The sequence below is a fragment of the Equus caballus genome, chromosome 2 (genome assembly GCF_041296265.1).
Source record: "Equus caballus isolate H_3958 breed thoroughbred chromosome 2, TB-T2T, whole genome shotgun sequence".
Classification (NCBI taxonomy): Eukaryota; Metazoa; Chordata; class Mammalia; order Perissodactyla; family Equidae; genus Equus; species Equus caballus.
This window is the reverse complement of record NC_091685.1, coordinates 55,995,515-56,008,312: the sequence shown is the minus strand read 5'-3', so window position 1 is coordinate 56,008,312 and position 12,798 is coordinate 55,995,515.

Here is a 12,798-nt window from a genome sequence, read left to right as displayed (position 1 = left end):
TGTTTGGAGAAGACGATTCTGGCCATGTCGTAGATGAGCTAGAGGCAAAGAGAGGAGTTAGGTGGCTGTTAGCAACGAGGCCAGGTCAGACCCCTACCCTGGTGGATGCAGGGTTGTGGGCCCGGCAGACCAGGAGGCAGACATTTCCCTTGAGCATTCCCAAAATGCATTCTGCCTGAAGGCCTCAGGGCGGTGGGACTGGGGGTCAGCGCACGAGCAAACGCCTCCGTTCCCAGCATGTGAAGGCTCAGTGTGTTGGCAGGAAGGCCTCGCTCCCTCCGCCCGTCTAGGCCGCTTTGTGTTGTGTCCCTCTCTATCTTTTGTGCCATTTCTGAGCATGTCCCTGCAATGACTTTTGGGCTATTGTACGTATTTTTCAAGTGCCACGTAGAAGGCGTACTGTCTTCACATGTGTTCCTTCTCCTCTTCCAGCGCCCCTTCCGCCTCAGCAAATCTTCCTCTAGAGCTGGAGGCAACCTCTGAAGAATGATGGCCTCTCTTATCCTAAACAGTGGGCATATGTCTCGTCATACCTTTCTGAGTCCGTGGGCCCGTGCAGGACCTCGGGAGCCAGGGGAGAGGCGTGGGGCACCCCATGTGGTATATATAGCAGAGGGGCACCAAGAAGATTTGGGCCAGGAGTGCCCCCACTCCTCCCCCCAGTGCCGCCCTCGGGAATGGAGCGATGGGTTGGAGAGATCATTGGAGGATGAGATAAGGCAGACTCAACACCAACATGGGACGCCCCCTCAAGTGCCTGACAGTATCTCAGGAAACAAGAGCAGAGGGGAGTAGTAAACAGGGCCGTACATCCAGTGGGGTTTACTTAATCCCACCAGGCTGAGGACCGTGAGAAGGCAAACACTGCGTCTGGTTCATATTGTGTCCCCACATCCCAGCTCCTCCATGCCCTGGATGGGAGAGGAATTCAACAGCAAAATTAGGTCCTCAGAAAGTCGGGGGAGGGATGTGAAGGGGAGAAAGTCAGTGACTTACATCCCAGGGCCTTGCAGGTGGGGTCAGTCACAACTACCTATCTTTGCCCAGTTTCTGAACCAGTTCTGACCAGAGGAAGCAAGAAAGTAGCGATGCTTGGCCTGCCTGGGGATGTGATGAGAATTACTCTCCCTGCCCCAGGCCAGGTTTCTGCTGCTTCTGGTGAGACTCCCGGGCACCTGCTTGTTCAACCTCCTGAGTATCTGCCAACCACCAGCCTCACCAGCAGAGGAACAGCCACCATCTCTGATGGCCTGCTGCCCCCACTCTCTGTTTGGCACTTTCAGATGATGATTACAGCCCACGCCAAGCCTGTGGTGACCCTGGACTTCTGGGAGTTACCTACTTAACTATGGGTAGTCCCCTCTGGGGCCCAACCCAGCTCCCCTTCACACCTCCCTGCATTTTGACGCGTTGGGCGAAGCTCAGAGGCCCCTAGTGAGGCTTGGAGGAGGCGGGAGAGGCTTGGGGAGACGTGAGCCCCACACTTGGCCCTGGGTCAGCGGCTGTCTCAGAGGGGAGCAGAGATGGCGTTTTTATTGCTTGCACTTCATTGCATCTGATCCTAATGCCAGGAGCTTATTGTTCAGATTTTTCTTCAGGTCAATGCTAATCCACTTTATTACTGCATTCTCGGTGTAGGGGAAGCAGCAGAGCTAGGTTCTGCTCATATTTTTTGGCCGTTAGTGTCAAGTGCCATCGGACAGGGCGTGTCTACTTAGAATCTGGGGCTGAGAGGCAGTGACCTTTCTGGATGGTCCAGAAAATTGGGAGCAGAGCCCACAGGGCCAGCAGAGGGCCTTCTCCTAAGGAGAGGAAGCAGGGAGGGGAGAAAGCAGCACAAAAGAGACAAGACAAAACCCGGGGGGTGAAATGGAAGCAAAAGCAGGACAGTGTGCTGGAAGGAGCCCTGGACCGGGCGCCTCCCCTCCACCTGCACGGCGATGCGGGCCTTTGGCCAGGCACTGAATTTTACTTTCTTCTTCCATAAAAAATTATAAAATATTATAAGGATAAATACTTATAAAGGTGCCAAAATACAGTATTTAACTTGCAGTAAGTTCTCAACATAGATTAGCTGAATTTTAATGGGATCAGTGTGTCTGTGGTAAGGGCTTTCTAGGTTCATTCATTCTTTCTTTGAATAAATGTTTATTTAGTATCTACTATACTCCAGGCACAGCAGAACTGAGGATGCAGCATAAGCAAGAGAGACACCGACACTAATAGGACCTTTATGCTCTGGAAGGTGTTGAGTACTGTCCCAGAATAATCTCATAAAAACTACTTATTACCTCACATTGCTATGGGACCTGGCTCAATTGCTATCTTCTCAGGTAGGTTTTTGACCCCATTGGGCAGGGACCATGTCTTGCACCCTTGGTGTCACAACCTTGAGCCTCTGATCTACAGGTAATGCACTCTCAGTAAAAATGGACACTCACCTCTGCTAACTCCAGCTCAAAATAGAGACCAAAGGTGAAGTAAGGACCCAAATGGCCCTTCTACACTATGACTCAGTCCCTCATGATAGGCCCTGTCTTTGGGGATGACCTCTGCCATTAGGGCCAGGCTCATTTCCATGATGTTAACCCATAGAAGCCCAGAAAAGACCCTACTACCTCCAGAGAAGGGCAGGTGGATGGGGGCCAACCGAAGTTCTGGAAACATCCTATTCTTTTGAATGAGAGCGAGACTGAGGTCAAAGCTTATATTTTAAAACTTTGGAACCCCTGTGTCAGAAGAAGAGTTTGAACTGTGTGGCTGAGAGCCTTTGAGTTTTCCCAGACCATGCATGACACATGGGTCACAGCGATTCCCTGAGACACTCATGAGCTTCAGCAAGAACCAGCACTGGAGACCTCCTGTCCTCCTCAGCCTTCAGAGGAGGGAGAAGAGCGGCCACGGAGGGCAGGACACGGGGGCGTTGGGGAGGTCCCTGGCTAAGGTCAGAGCAGCGCATCACTAAAGGAGAATGTCAGAACCAGGCACCTGTGGCAAATGGAATCCAAGGATGAAAGAGAGTTCTGGGTCACTGAACATTTCCTTTTCCAGTTAAAAGAAAGCAAAGGGTGGGAAAGAGAAGTTCCATGTCTCAGGGTTAAGATCAGTTGGTCAGTGGGCACATTCTCAGTAATGCGCACGGTGTCTTTCTCTCTCTCTGACATACATATGCCACAAATACAGCCTATAGTTCCTTAAATATAATTCTACACAAACTATGCCCAACCCGGAATCTCACAGGGCGGGGTGCCTGTACGAGAGTGTGCAACCCTCTAGCACGCACGAGCACACCCTCTAGCACGCAGGAACAGATCCTGGGGAGGAAACAGCCCTGAGGGGCTCTGCTGCATTGTTCTTCCCATTGATTTTTTTGACAAATACATAAATAATAAAATAGTAATAAAAACTCTGTTACAGTCTGCCTGCCGACATGGAATGACTCATCTCGGCAATGCTTCTTCCAGTTCCCAGGGGACTCCATGGATCACAGAACAGAGGAAGTGTCCTTATCCGTGATTTGGAATGCTTACACAGCCAAGGACTAACGGCCCTCTGAGATGTGGGCTGTGCCGGCGACTCGCTGCGACGTTGGGAAAGCACACTGGCGGCACCGGGACGACGTGGGTTCACAGCCCCGCTTCTGCCACCTGACTGTGGCAGGTGACGGCTGCACTCCCTCGTCTAGAAATTAGGGATGGGCGCTGGGCTCTGAGAGGGTCCACGAGGTAATGCTTGTTGATGCAGTCTCTTCTGTTTGTTAAATAAATGAGTGGATGTCTAATCTCTTCCCAGTGCCTCCGAATATTGGTGTGTTAATGTACACATGATAACACTCATGCTATTAACTTGGGCTTCTCTGCTTGATTTCAACAGTCTTCTTTAAAAGTATAGCTTTCCAATTATTTATTTGTTTAAATTATAGAGATTAGAGATTGTCTTGAATTCTGACGAAAAATTAAAACACCTTAGAGTGCCTGAGAATCTAACCTAAGAAGATTAAGACTGAAATCCTATGGATATAGATGATAATCTCTAATATTTGTATAGAAATTTTACTTGTAAGATCATTTCTTTTGTGGTGGGTCCTCAAGACTCACTGCGACGAGAGGACAGCCAGAGCAGCTGAGACAGCCACGCTTCCGAGCCTACCCCCCGCCCCCCCCGCCAGTCTGCCCAAGGCCGCAGAGCATGGTGAATGGTGTCCAAACCTGATGCAGTGGGTCCGGCTCCCGGGTCAGCTCTGACTCCAGTAGACTGCCCCTGTGCCAGGCGGGTGGACTGCACTGGCCCTGGCCGGGCACCAATAGCACTCTGCAGCACCTCACACATGGCATTGCCATCTCTCAGGCGTATAGGCTACCATGTGGCCAGCTTTGCTCACAAAGGACCCTCAGACATGCCACCAACTGCCAACGGGCTTCAGACACCTGCTCACCTCCCAGGCAACTCTGAGTGTGCATCAGACTAAATTCTTCTTTAAATTCTACAATTCCCACCCACCACCCCACTACACACACCCTTTTTGTCTCAATTTCTTGGATTATATTCTTGCAAGGGGAATTCCTGGTTAAGAGTATGTTTAAGGCTCTTGATAGAAATATCTAAATTGCTTTTCCTAACCAACAGTATATGAGGGTGTCTACCTGTCTCACACCTTTACCAGCACTGAGTACCGTGTGTGTGTGCGCGTGTCCATGTGCATGTGAGAGAGGAGGGAATGGAGGATGAAGAAGCTTAATTATGAGATCAGCAGGGGACGCACCTGGGAGTGGTCTTTCTGAAACTGGAGAGGAGAAATGTAGAAACGAATACATTCTCTCGACACCAAAGGGCAAGAGGTCACTGAGAGGTGCATGTTTCCTGGACTGACGATGTTAGAAATGACTATAACTTGGTGAGCCCCAGCAGTGCTGCTGATCGGCAAGGTGGGAGTGGGCACATGGGCTGAAGGTGGCAGAATTCATTCTCCGCTCGCTTCCCTGTCTCCCCAGAGAACCATCACCCGGGGGAAGTGGAGGCCACATAGTTGCTGCCAGTTCCTCTTCCTCTTGCTCTGTCTCTCAGGACACATTTTAATACAGGAAAACCTCAGTCAACCAGGAAAGGAAGAGAGTTATTTTCCGGAGATTTGCTTTTCTGACTAACGGAGCATTTATGCTATTTTTTAATATGTGCTGATGTAGTGCTTGCTCTATGCCGGGTATTGTGCTAATCATGTTGCAAGTATTAACTCATGTACCACTCATAGAAGACCTGAGAATGTGTCCCAATATATCCTATTTTAAAAATAAGTAATCCGGGGCCCACCCACTGGCGCAGCAGGTAAGTTCACGCATTCCTCTTTGGCGGCTCGCAGTTTGCCAGTTCTGATCCTGGATATGGACTCGTGCACCACTTGCCAAGCCATGCTGTGGCAGCGTCCTACATATAAAGTAGAGGAAGATGGACACAAATGTTAGCTCAGGGCCAGTCTTCCTCAGCAAAAAGAGGAGGATTGGCCACAGGTGTTAGTTCAGGGTTAATCTTCCTCAAAAAAAAAAGTAAACCGAGGTGCCTCTGTCTACTGGGAGGTGAAACCCGGAGTCTGGCTCCACATCCACATGTCTAACAGCTTCCCTCAGCTTTCCCTGACATGCTTCGTTTTAGTATAAACCTTGTTAGTGAAAAGCTTTTAAAGAATTATATAAATTTCAGCAAGTGAAGTGGAGTGAAGGGAACAGAACGTCTCTGCGTGATGTGAGAACCCCACAGGGTCTTGAGGTCATTCAGACCAGTTCCTGGTCTCAGTGCACAGGCCCATGGATTAGCCAACAACAGGTCAGGAACCTGGGACAGGTGTGTCCTGAGCCAAGGACACAGTCCTGCCACCACTCACCGCCAGAGGTGGTTTTCTGTTTTCCACTTTCTACTAAACTACTGCTGGGAATTTGTTTTTGGAGAGAGTGCCAGGTTTTGAAATGGGACACACCCCCTGAATCCTTGTGCCACTGCCGTTAGCTGCACAGCTCCCAGCAGCTCGCTTGTCTTTTGCAAGGGGCTTCACTGTTCTCATTTGTAATTGGGTTGCTGTATTCCTAATAGTTAAAGGAAAGATAACTTATAACTGCCTAAATCGGGGATTGGTAAATTTTCTCTGTAAAGGGCTGGATAATAAATAGGTTCTGCAGACAAAGAAGTAAAATTGAGGATATTATACAGATACTTACATAACAAGAGAGAAAATGAATTTCCTCCAATTTTTTGTTGACAAAATTCAAAATATAATAATAACAATTAATGATATATAATTAAAATAATAATAATAATCGAGCACGATTTTTCCAGTTTTATTGAGGAATAATTGAGAAATAAAAATTATATATATTTAAGGTGTAAAAAGTGATGTTTTGGTATACGTATACATCATGAATGATTACCACAATCAAGCTAGTTAACATAGCCATCGCCTCATCCAGTTACCTTGTGTGTGTGTGTGTGTGTGTGGTAAGAACACTTGAGATCTATTCTCTTAGAAAATTTTGAGTATGATTTTTTGGATATGTGTCTACAAACAGGAAAAATGGAATTTTTGTGAGGAGGGCTTGCATTTCGCTCAGGTGGGGTTCAGTTAGTTGTCCTTGTCATTGGATCAATCACAATGTTCCTCTGTAAAATATATCCTTAGTTCACAGGCTGTAAAAAAACAGATAAGAGAGCAGACTCGGCTGCCAGGCTGTGGTTTGCTGGCCTAGACCATTTCCTGGTACATTACGTATTTAACAAATAGCTGTCCCCTCTCCCTGAAGTAAGCCAATGACTCTGGTTTGCTGGGTCCCACTTAACCCAAATGGAACCCTTTAATCAGAGGGATGGTTCCAAACATTCTAAGACTTCCTCTGAGTCATCAGGTCTCACACCTGGGCCCACTGTCCGTGACACTGGAATCAGCAGGTTTGTTAAAGTATCTGTGCCTCAGTTTCTCTCTTCCAGAAAATGAGGATGAACATGTTCTTTGTATTTTATAATTCTGCCAGGCTATTGGCGGGAAGTGGGACTGGTACTCAGAATAGAGACAGAAGGAAAAGTTATGTTAAAACAAAAATCTGCTGAAAAAGTACTTACAAACTGTGTATCTGATAAAAGACTTGTATCTAGAATGTATAAAGACCTCTAAAAACTCAATAATAAGAAAGAAAATAACCTAATTTTAAAAGTGAGCAAAAGATTTGAATAGACACTTCACCAAATAAGAGGAGATGAGAAAGAAGTACCTGAAAGGTGCTCGGTATCATTAAGTCATTAGGAAAATGCTAATGGAGACGTCAGTGAGGTACTGCCACAAACCTATTAGAATAGCTAAAATGGAAAACAAAGAAACAAAACAAAACTAATGATAGCAAATGTTGAAGATGCTGAGAACCAAAGCTCTCCTACTGTGTCAGCGGGATTGGAAAACGGTACAGCCACTTGGAAAATACTTTGTTAGTTTCTTATAAAGTGAAACATACACTTACCATATAATGGAGCAAATACCCTAGATGTGTACCTGAGGGAAACAACAACCTATGCTTATGCAAAAGCCTGTATGCGGAAGGGTACAGTGGCTTTATTCATAATGCTTCAAACTGGAAACAACCTGCTGTCCATCAACAGTGGATAAACTGGTATATCCACATAGCCGAATACTTCTCAGCAATAGAAATGAAGGAACTATTGATACATCTAATAACATGGATGAAACGCAAATGCGTTCTGCCAAGTCAAAGAAGCCAGGCTCAAGCGACTCCATTCGTATGACGTTCCAGAAAAGGCAAAATTATAGAGACAGAAAACAAATCAGTGGTTTGCACGGGTTTGGGTTAGAGGAGGGTGGGTGGGTTACCAAGGGGTGGCAGACATGTTCTAGATCTTGACTGTGGTGGTGGTTTCATGACCATATGCATTTGTCCAAACTCATAGAACTACACCCCAAAAAGAGTGACTTTTACTACGTGAGGTTTAACTCACTCAACCTGACTTTAAATAGACTAAATAAGCGTGTATCAAGTGGTGACGGTGCCCTGGTGGGCCTGCACGACATGGTGTGTGACAGGCCATGTGGGAGCAGGTGAAAGGGACATTGAGTCTGGGTGGTCTGGAGAATGCAAACCATCACTCTAAGCATTCCTCTGGAAGGGCATCTGTCTGCTCTCCTCTCTCCTTCTCTACTCTCCTTTCTGGCCCCTCCTTACTGGTCCTCAGTCCCCCCTCTGCAGAAGAACACAGCGCCACCCATCCCCTCTATCCTCCTGTAGAGAGCGGGCCACATGGGCGGGAGGCATCCCCATATCTGCTCCAACACCCTGCCAGGGCTCGTTTGTGCTTTGGGAGAGGAAACCCAGATTACAGACCTCCCGGCCAGGCTGAGTCAGCATGCTGGCTCCTGGCTGGTGCGGGAGATGTAAACAGAAGGAAGTCAGTGCGGAAAGTTACAGAAATCACAGTCTCTTGTTCTGTCTGGCCGAGTTGAATCAGGAGGGCCCAGCTTATATTTGGGCTACATTTGAACAGGAATGATTTGAAGAAAGGTCAATAAACACCTCTGTTTCCAGTTGAATTGCTGCTTGAGAACCAAGCCAGCAGGCCTTCCTTGGAGTGATGGCAAACTCTGTACAGGGGGCCTGAGGGCGGATGGACCCTGAACTGCCCTGACAGCCTTGGGGACCCCACCTCCATCTCAAGGAAGTCGGGGAGACTACTCCGAGACTAGAACGCCAGCCTTTCAGGGGAGGCCTGTCCAACAATGAGATTGCAGCGCGGTGAGCATCCTGCCAGCGTCCTGGGGTCAGTCAGTCTCGGGAACTCCCTGGGAAGGAGCAGGGGAAGTGGACAACGAGCCTTCCTGGAGGGACAAAGGAGCTTCAGGGCACCACGCTTGCCGCACTGTGGCACAGCGGTAAGAGCCGCGGCTCTCACCCAGACTGCGGGGTCACACTCGCCTCTGCTGCCTACCACCCATGTCACCACGGGCCCACTAACAAACCTCTCTTCGCCTCGATTTCCCCATTTCCAAAGGGGAATCCTGATAGTGTCAACCTCAAATAGTTGTGAATTAAATGAGTTGGCCTTTTGAGAAGTTGAAGATTGCTGTCACAGTGAATATCTCTTGGGCCAGGAGCCCACTCAGAGCTCCTGCCTGTGCTGTAGGTGTTACAAAGGCCCTCTGGAGCCTGGACGTCACTGTATTGAAAACGAGAAAGCAGCAGCATGAGGACAGCAAGCAAGGACAGACAGATCTCTGCCCTCTACCTTGATATTAGGGGAAACCCAGGTCTGAATTAAGGATTATAGCTTCTAGCCAACCACCAGCTCCCACCTCAGCCCCAGCTGGTTCCAGTGCTACCACACCCTGCCTCATTTGTGTCTATGCCAGAAAACTGCTGACATGCCCCGGCCCTCTATTGGTTTTCTCCTTTGAATATCTCTCCACTTGATTCACTTCCGACTCTAATCCCTTCTGTCCAATATTACTGGGGCGGGGTGCTGTGGCTCTCATTTGGTCCCAGACGGTGTTCAGTATTTTCCTCACAAGTTGCTGCTCTGCTGCACCCACAGGTTTCTTAGCTCTTCTGCCTCTGAAGTCACCCTCTTGTGCAACATGTACCAAGTCTTTAGGAGCTGTTTGGGGAAGTAGTCAGTTTGACCCTTGCTGACCTTGATCTTGATTCCTCCATTAGCCTCCCCCAAAGCAAAGCCTGGGTCACTCACAGTGGTGAATTCCTTTGCCGACCCCACATCCCCCTCCAGATACTGCTCCATTCTTCCCCTTTACTCCAATGACAAATTTTGTAAAGAGCAGATTCACAGGCTGCCTCTGATTGCTCATTTTCCGTTCTCACGTCGGCCTGCTTCGATTGATTTTCTGCAGTTGCTCTCAGCCTCCTTCAATCCAGGTCACTAGTGACTTCCATGTTGCCAAATCTACTGGACACTTTCCTCATTTGATTTTACTTAATTTTGCTCTATATCTAGCACTGTTGATGACCTCTCCTGCTTAAAATTCTCTTCTCTTGGCCTCTTTGGATGCCACACCCTCCTAGATTTTTCTTCCATATTTGGCTACTCGATCTCAGCCTCCTTTGCTGCCATGACTTCCCAAGTTCTAAGCTCCAGTGCCTTGAAGAGAATTGCTGTGACCACTTTTCTTCTCTCTCTCCCTACATGATCTCATCCATTCTCCCAGCTTTAAATGCCCTCTGGATGCTGGCAGCTTCCCAACTTACGTCTCCAACGCAAACCACAACTCCGAGCTTCAGTCACGTACACTTAATTGTCGACCTGACATCGACATCTCTATTCAGATATATGACTTGTTAGGCTTAACATGTCTGAGACTGAACTCTTGATACGCCCCTTAGTAGCTCCTCCTCCAGTCTACCCATCTCAGTGAATGGGACCACTCCCTATTAAATTGCTCATCCCAGAAGACTGGGAGTCACTCTGGATTGCTCTCTTTCCTTATACCCTAGACCCAGTCCATCAACAAATCCTGTCAATTCTACTTCCAAAATATATTTTGAAAGCCTCAACTTCTTTCCATCACCGTGTAACTATCATCACTTGCCAAGACTATTGCAACATCCTTCCAACTGGTCTTCCAACATTCTCTGTGGATGCCATCAAATCCATCCCTCACGTTAGAAGGATCCTTGGAAACATCAATCACATTCTCTATTGCATCTCTGATAAAATCTAGCTGTGGGAGCACACTTCTGACCTCATTCTTTCCCCATGCTCTTATACACAAAATGTTGAGTGATTATAAGCCCCTTTGCCTTACTCACATTTTCCGTTTTTGTTGAATTCCTGGAATATTTCCATTTATTTGCACTCCACTCTTCCTATGCTCACAGCTTCTCACCCCATGGAAAAGCCAGTCTAATGGCCAGAATTTGTTGATCTGCTATCAGAGCTGCATCCCACCATGGTTTTTAGCTAAAATTCTCAGCATATTTTTGGCTTTTTAGTCAGATGTTAATCCTATATGGCTTATCAGTTCTCTGTAGAAAATTAATTGCTTGTATAAAAGCTGAGAGAAAATGAATGCCATGTAAGCAGCTGTTGCCATCACCTCCATGTTATTTTTTGAGGAGCATGTGGGAAGCTCCAACTCTATTCCAAACAACTCCCCCAATGACTCATGTCTAGAATGTGGAGTCCTTCCATTAGAGTCACTTATTTGTCATTGTCTCCGTTGGGAAGAATAAAAATTGATCACCAGTCACTAGCAACTCCATGTGGAGTGAATAGGGCCTTATCAAAGGGACTTCTAGCTGGGAAGATTTAATAGAAGAAAGGAAAGAGCTAATCACCACAGGCCAGCAGGTCTAGAGCTGAGGTGGGGCAGCATTGGAAATTCAAGGTCACTCTGTGCAAATGAGGGGGGAGAAGATACGGCTGAAGTGGGTGGTGGAAGAGAAGAGATACTCAGCAGACAGACTCAGGACCCTCACAGTGTTATCAAGTGCCGCACTGGCTTATCTTTCAGCCACAGGTTCTGGGGTCTCTCCTTGATTCTCACCAGCCTGTGACTTCTGTCACCTCCACTAGACAATAATCTCCTAATGGGCAGATATGCTTACTTACCATTGTCCCTTCAGCACCTCTTAGGGGGGTCAGTATATAGTATCTCCTCATTAAAAACTCTCACATTTGAGAAAGAAGGGTGGCTGTGCGCTCCTCTGGGAGCAGGCACAGGTGGTGAGATCAGAGACAGGACTTATAAATGAGCAACACTTTCATCCGCAGAGTTCTACGTTTGTCCTGAGGAACTTCTCTGTGTCTGGCCCCTATCAGACAATGAAGAAGACCCAAGAGCCGAGTAAAGTCCCATGCCCCCCGGATCTAATCAAGGACTCATAAGTAGAGATGAACTAAATATAACATTGTGTGCAGTAGGAGTTCTGAGAGGGAAGATGGGGTGAGCTGACACACATCCACAATATAGATAGCACCTAAAACGTTCACACAGAGGCCAGGAAAAAATGGCATTTTAGAAAATAAAATGAGGAGACAGCCTACACGAAGAAGCAAAGATAGATGTGAGGGTAGCTCATCTTTGAGGCAATGAGGGGGCCTCCCTCATGGATCTGAATGGAGCCTGTGGGTGGGGCCGGGGGAGATAAAGCAGGATCGGCTGGGTCATGCAGATTATTGCAGGTCTGAAGAGTCAGGCCCAGAAGTCTGGGCATGCAGCGGCGAGTACAACGTCTAGAGGAAGACGCTGGAAGAACCAGCTTTGAGATCTGCCTGCCGTTTTAGTTTCCTAATTTACTAAAGCGAGGAGTTTGGACTAGAGGATCCCTCCTACGCTCTCAGCTCTGATTTCTCAGATTCTCAACTGGGAACCTGTGTAAGTCCTTCCAGTAGCACAATTTTGACAAACTTGTAACCGAAAGTTCGCTCTCTGAACCCGATGCCAATCCAAATAACGAGAACAGAGTCTTGAGTGGAAGAGGAAAGGTTTTTACTATGCCAGGCAGAGGGAACAAAGCAAGGGCTCATGCCTCAAAAATTGCTAGCTCCCCGATGAGGAACGGGTAGAGAGTTTTATTTGGGATTTTGGGTAGGGGAGGGGGGAACATGTAGTTTGTGCAGCTCTGTGCTTTCCCACCAGCCTGCGTTTGGCCTTGAGAGGCTGCTTGCAGCAAGGCGGCGGGGAGGGTGAGATAGGAGGATGGCAGGTGGGGGTCCTTCGCCGCTGTCTTGTCTTTTTGTTTGAGGCGGGTTCGAGCACTGGGAGTCAAGGAGTTGAGGTCTGGGAAGCCAGATACTGATACT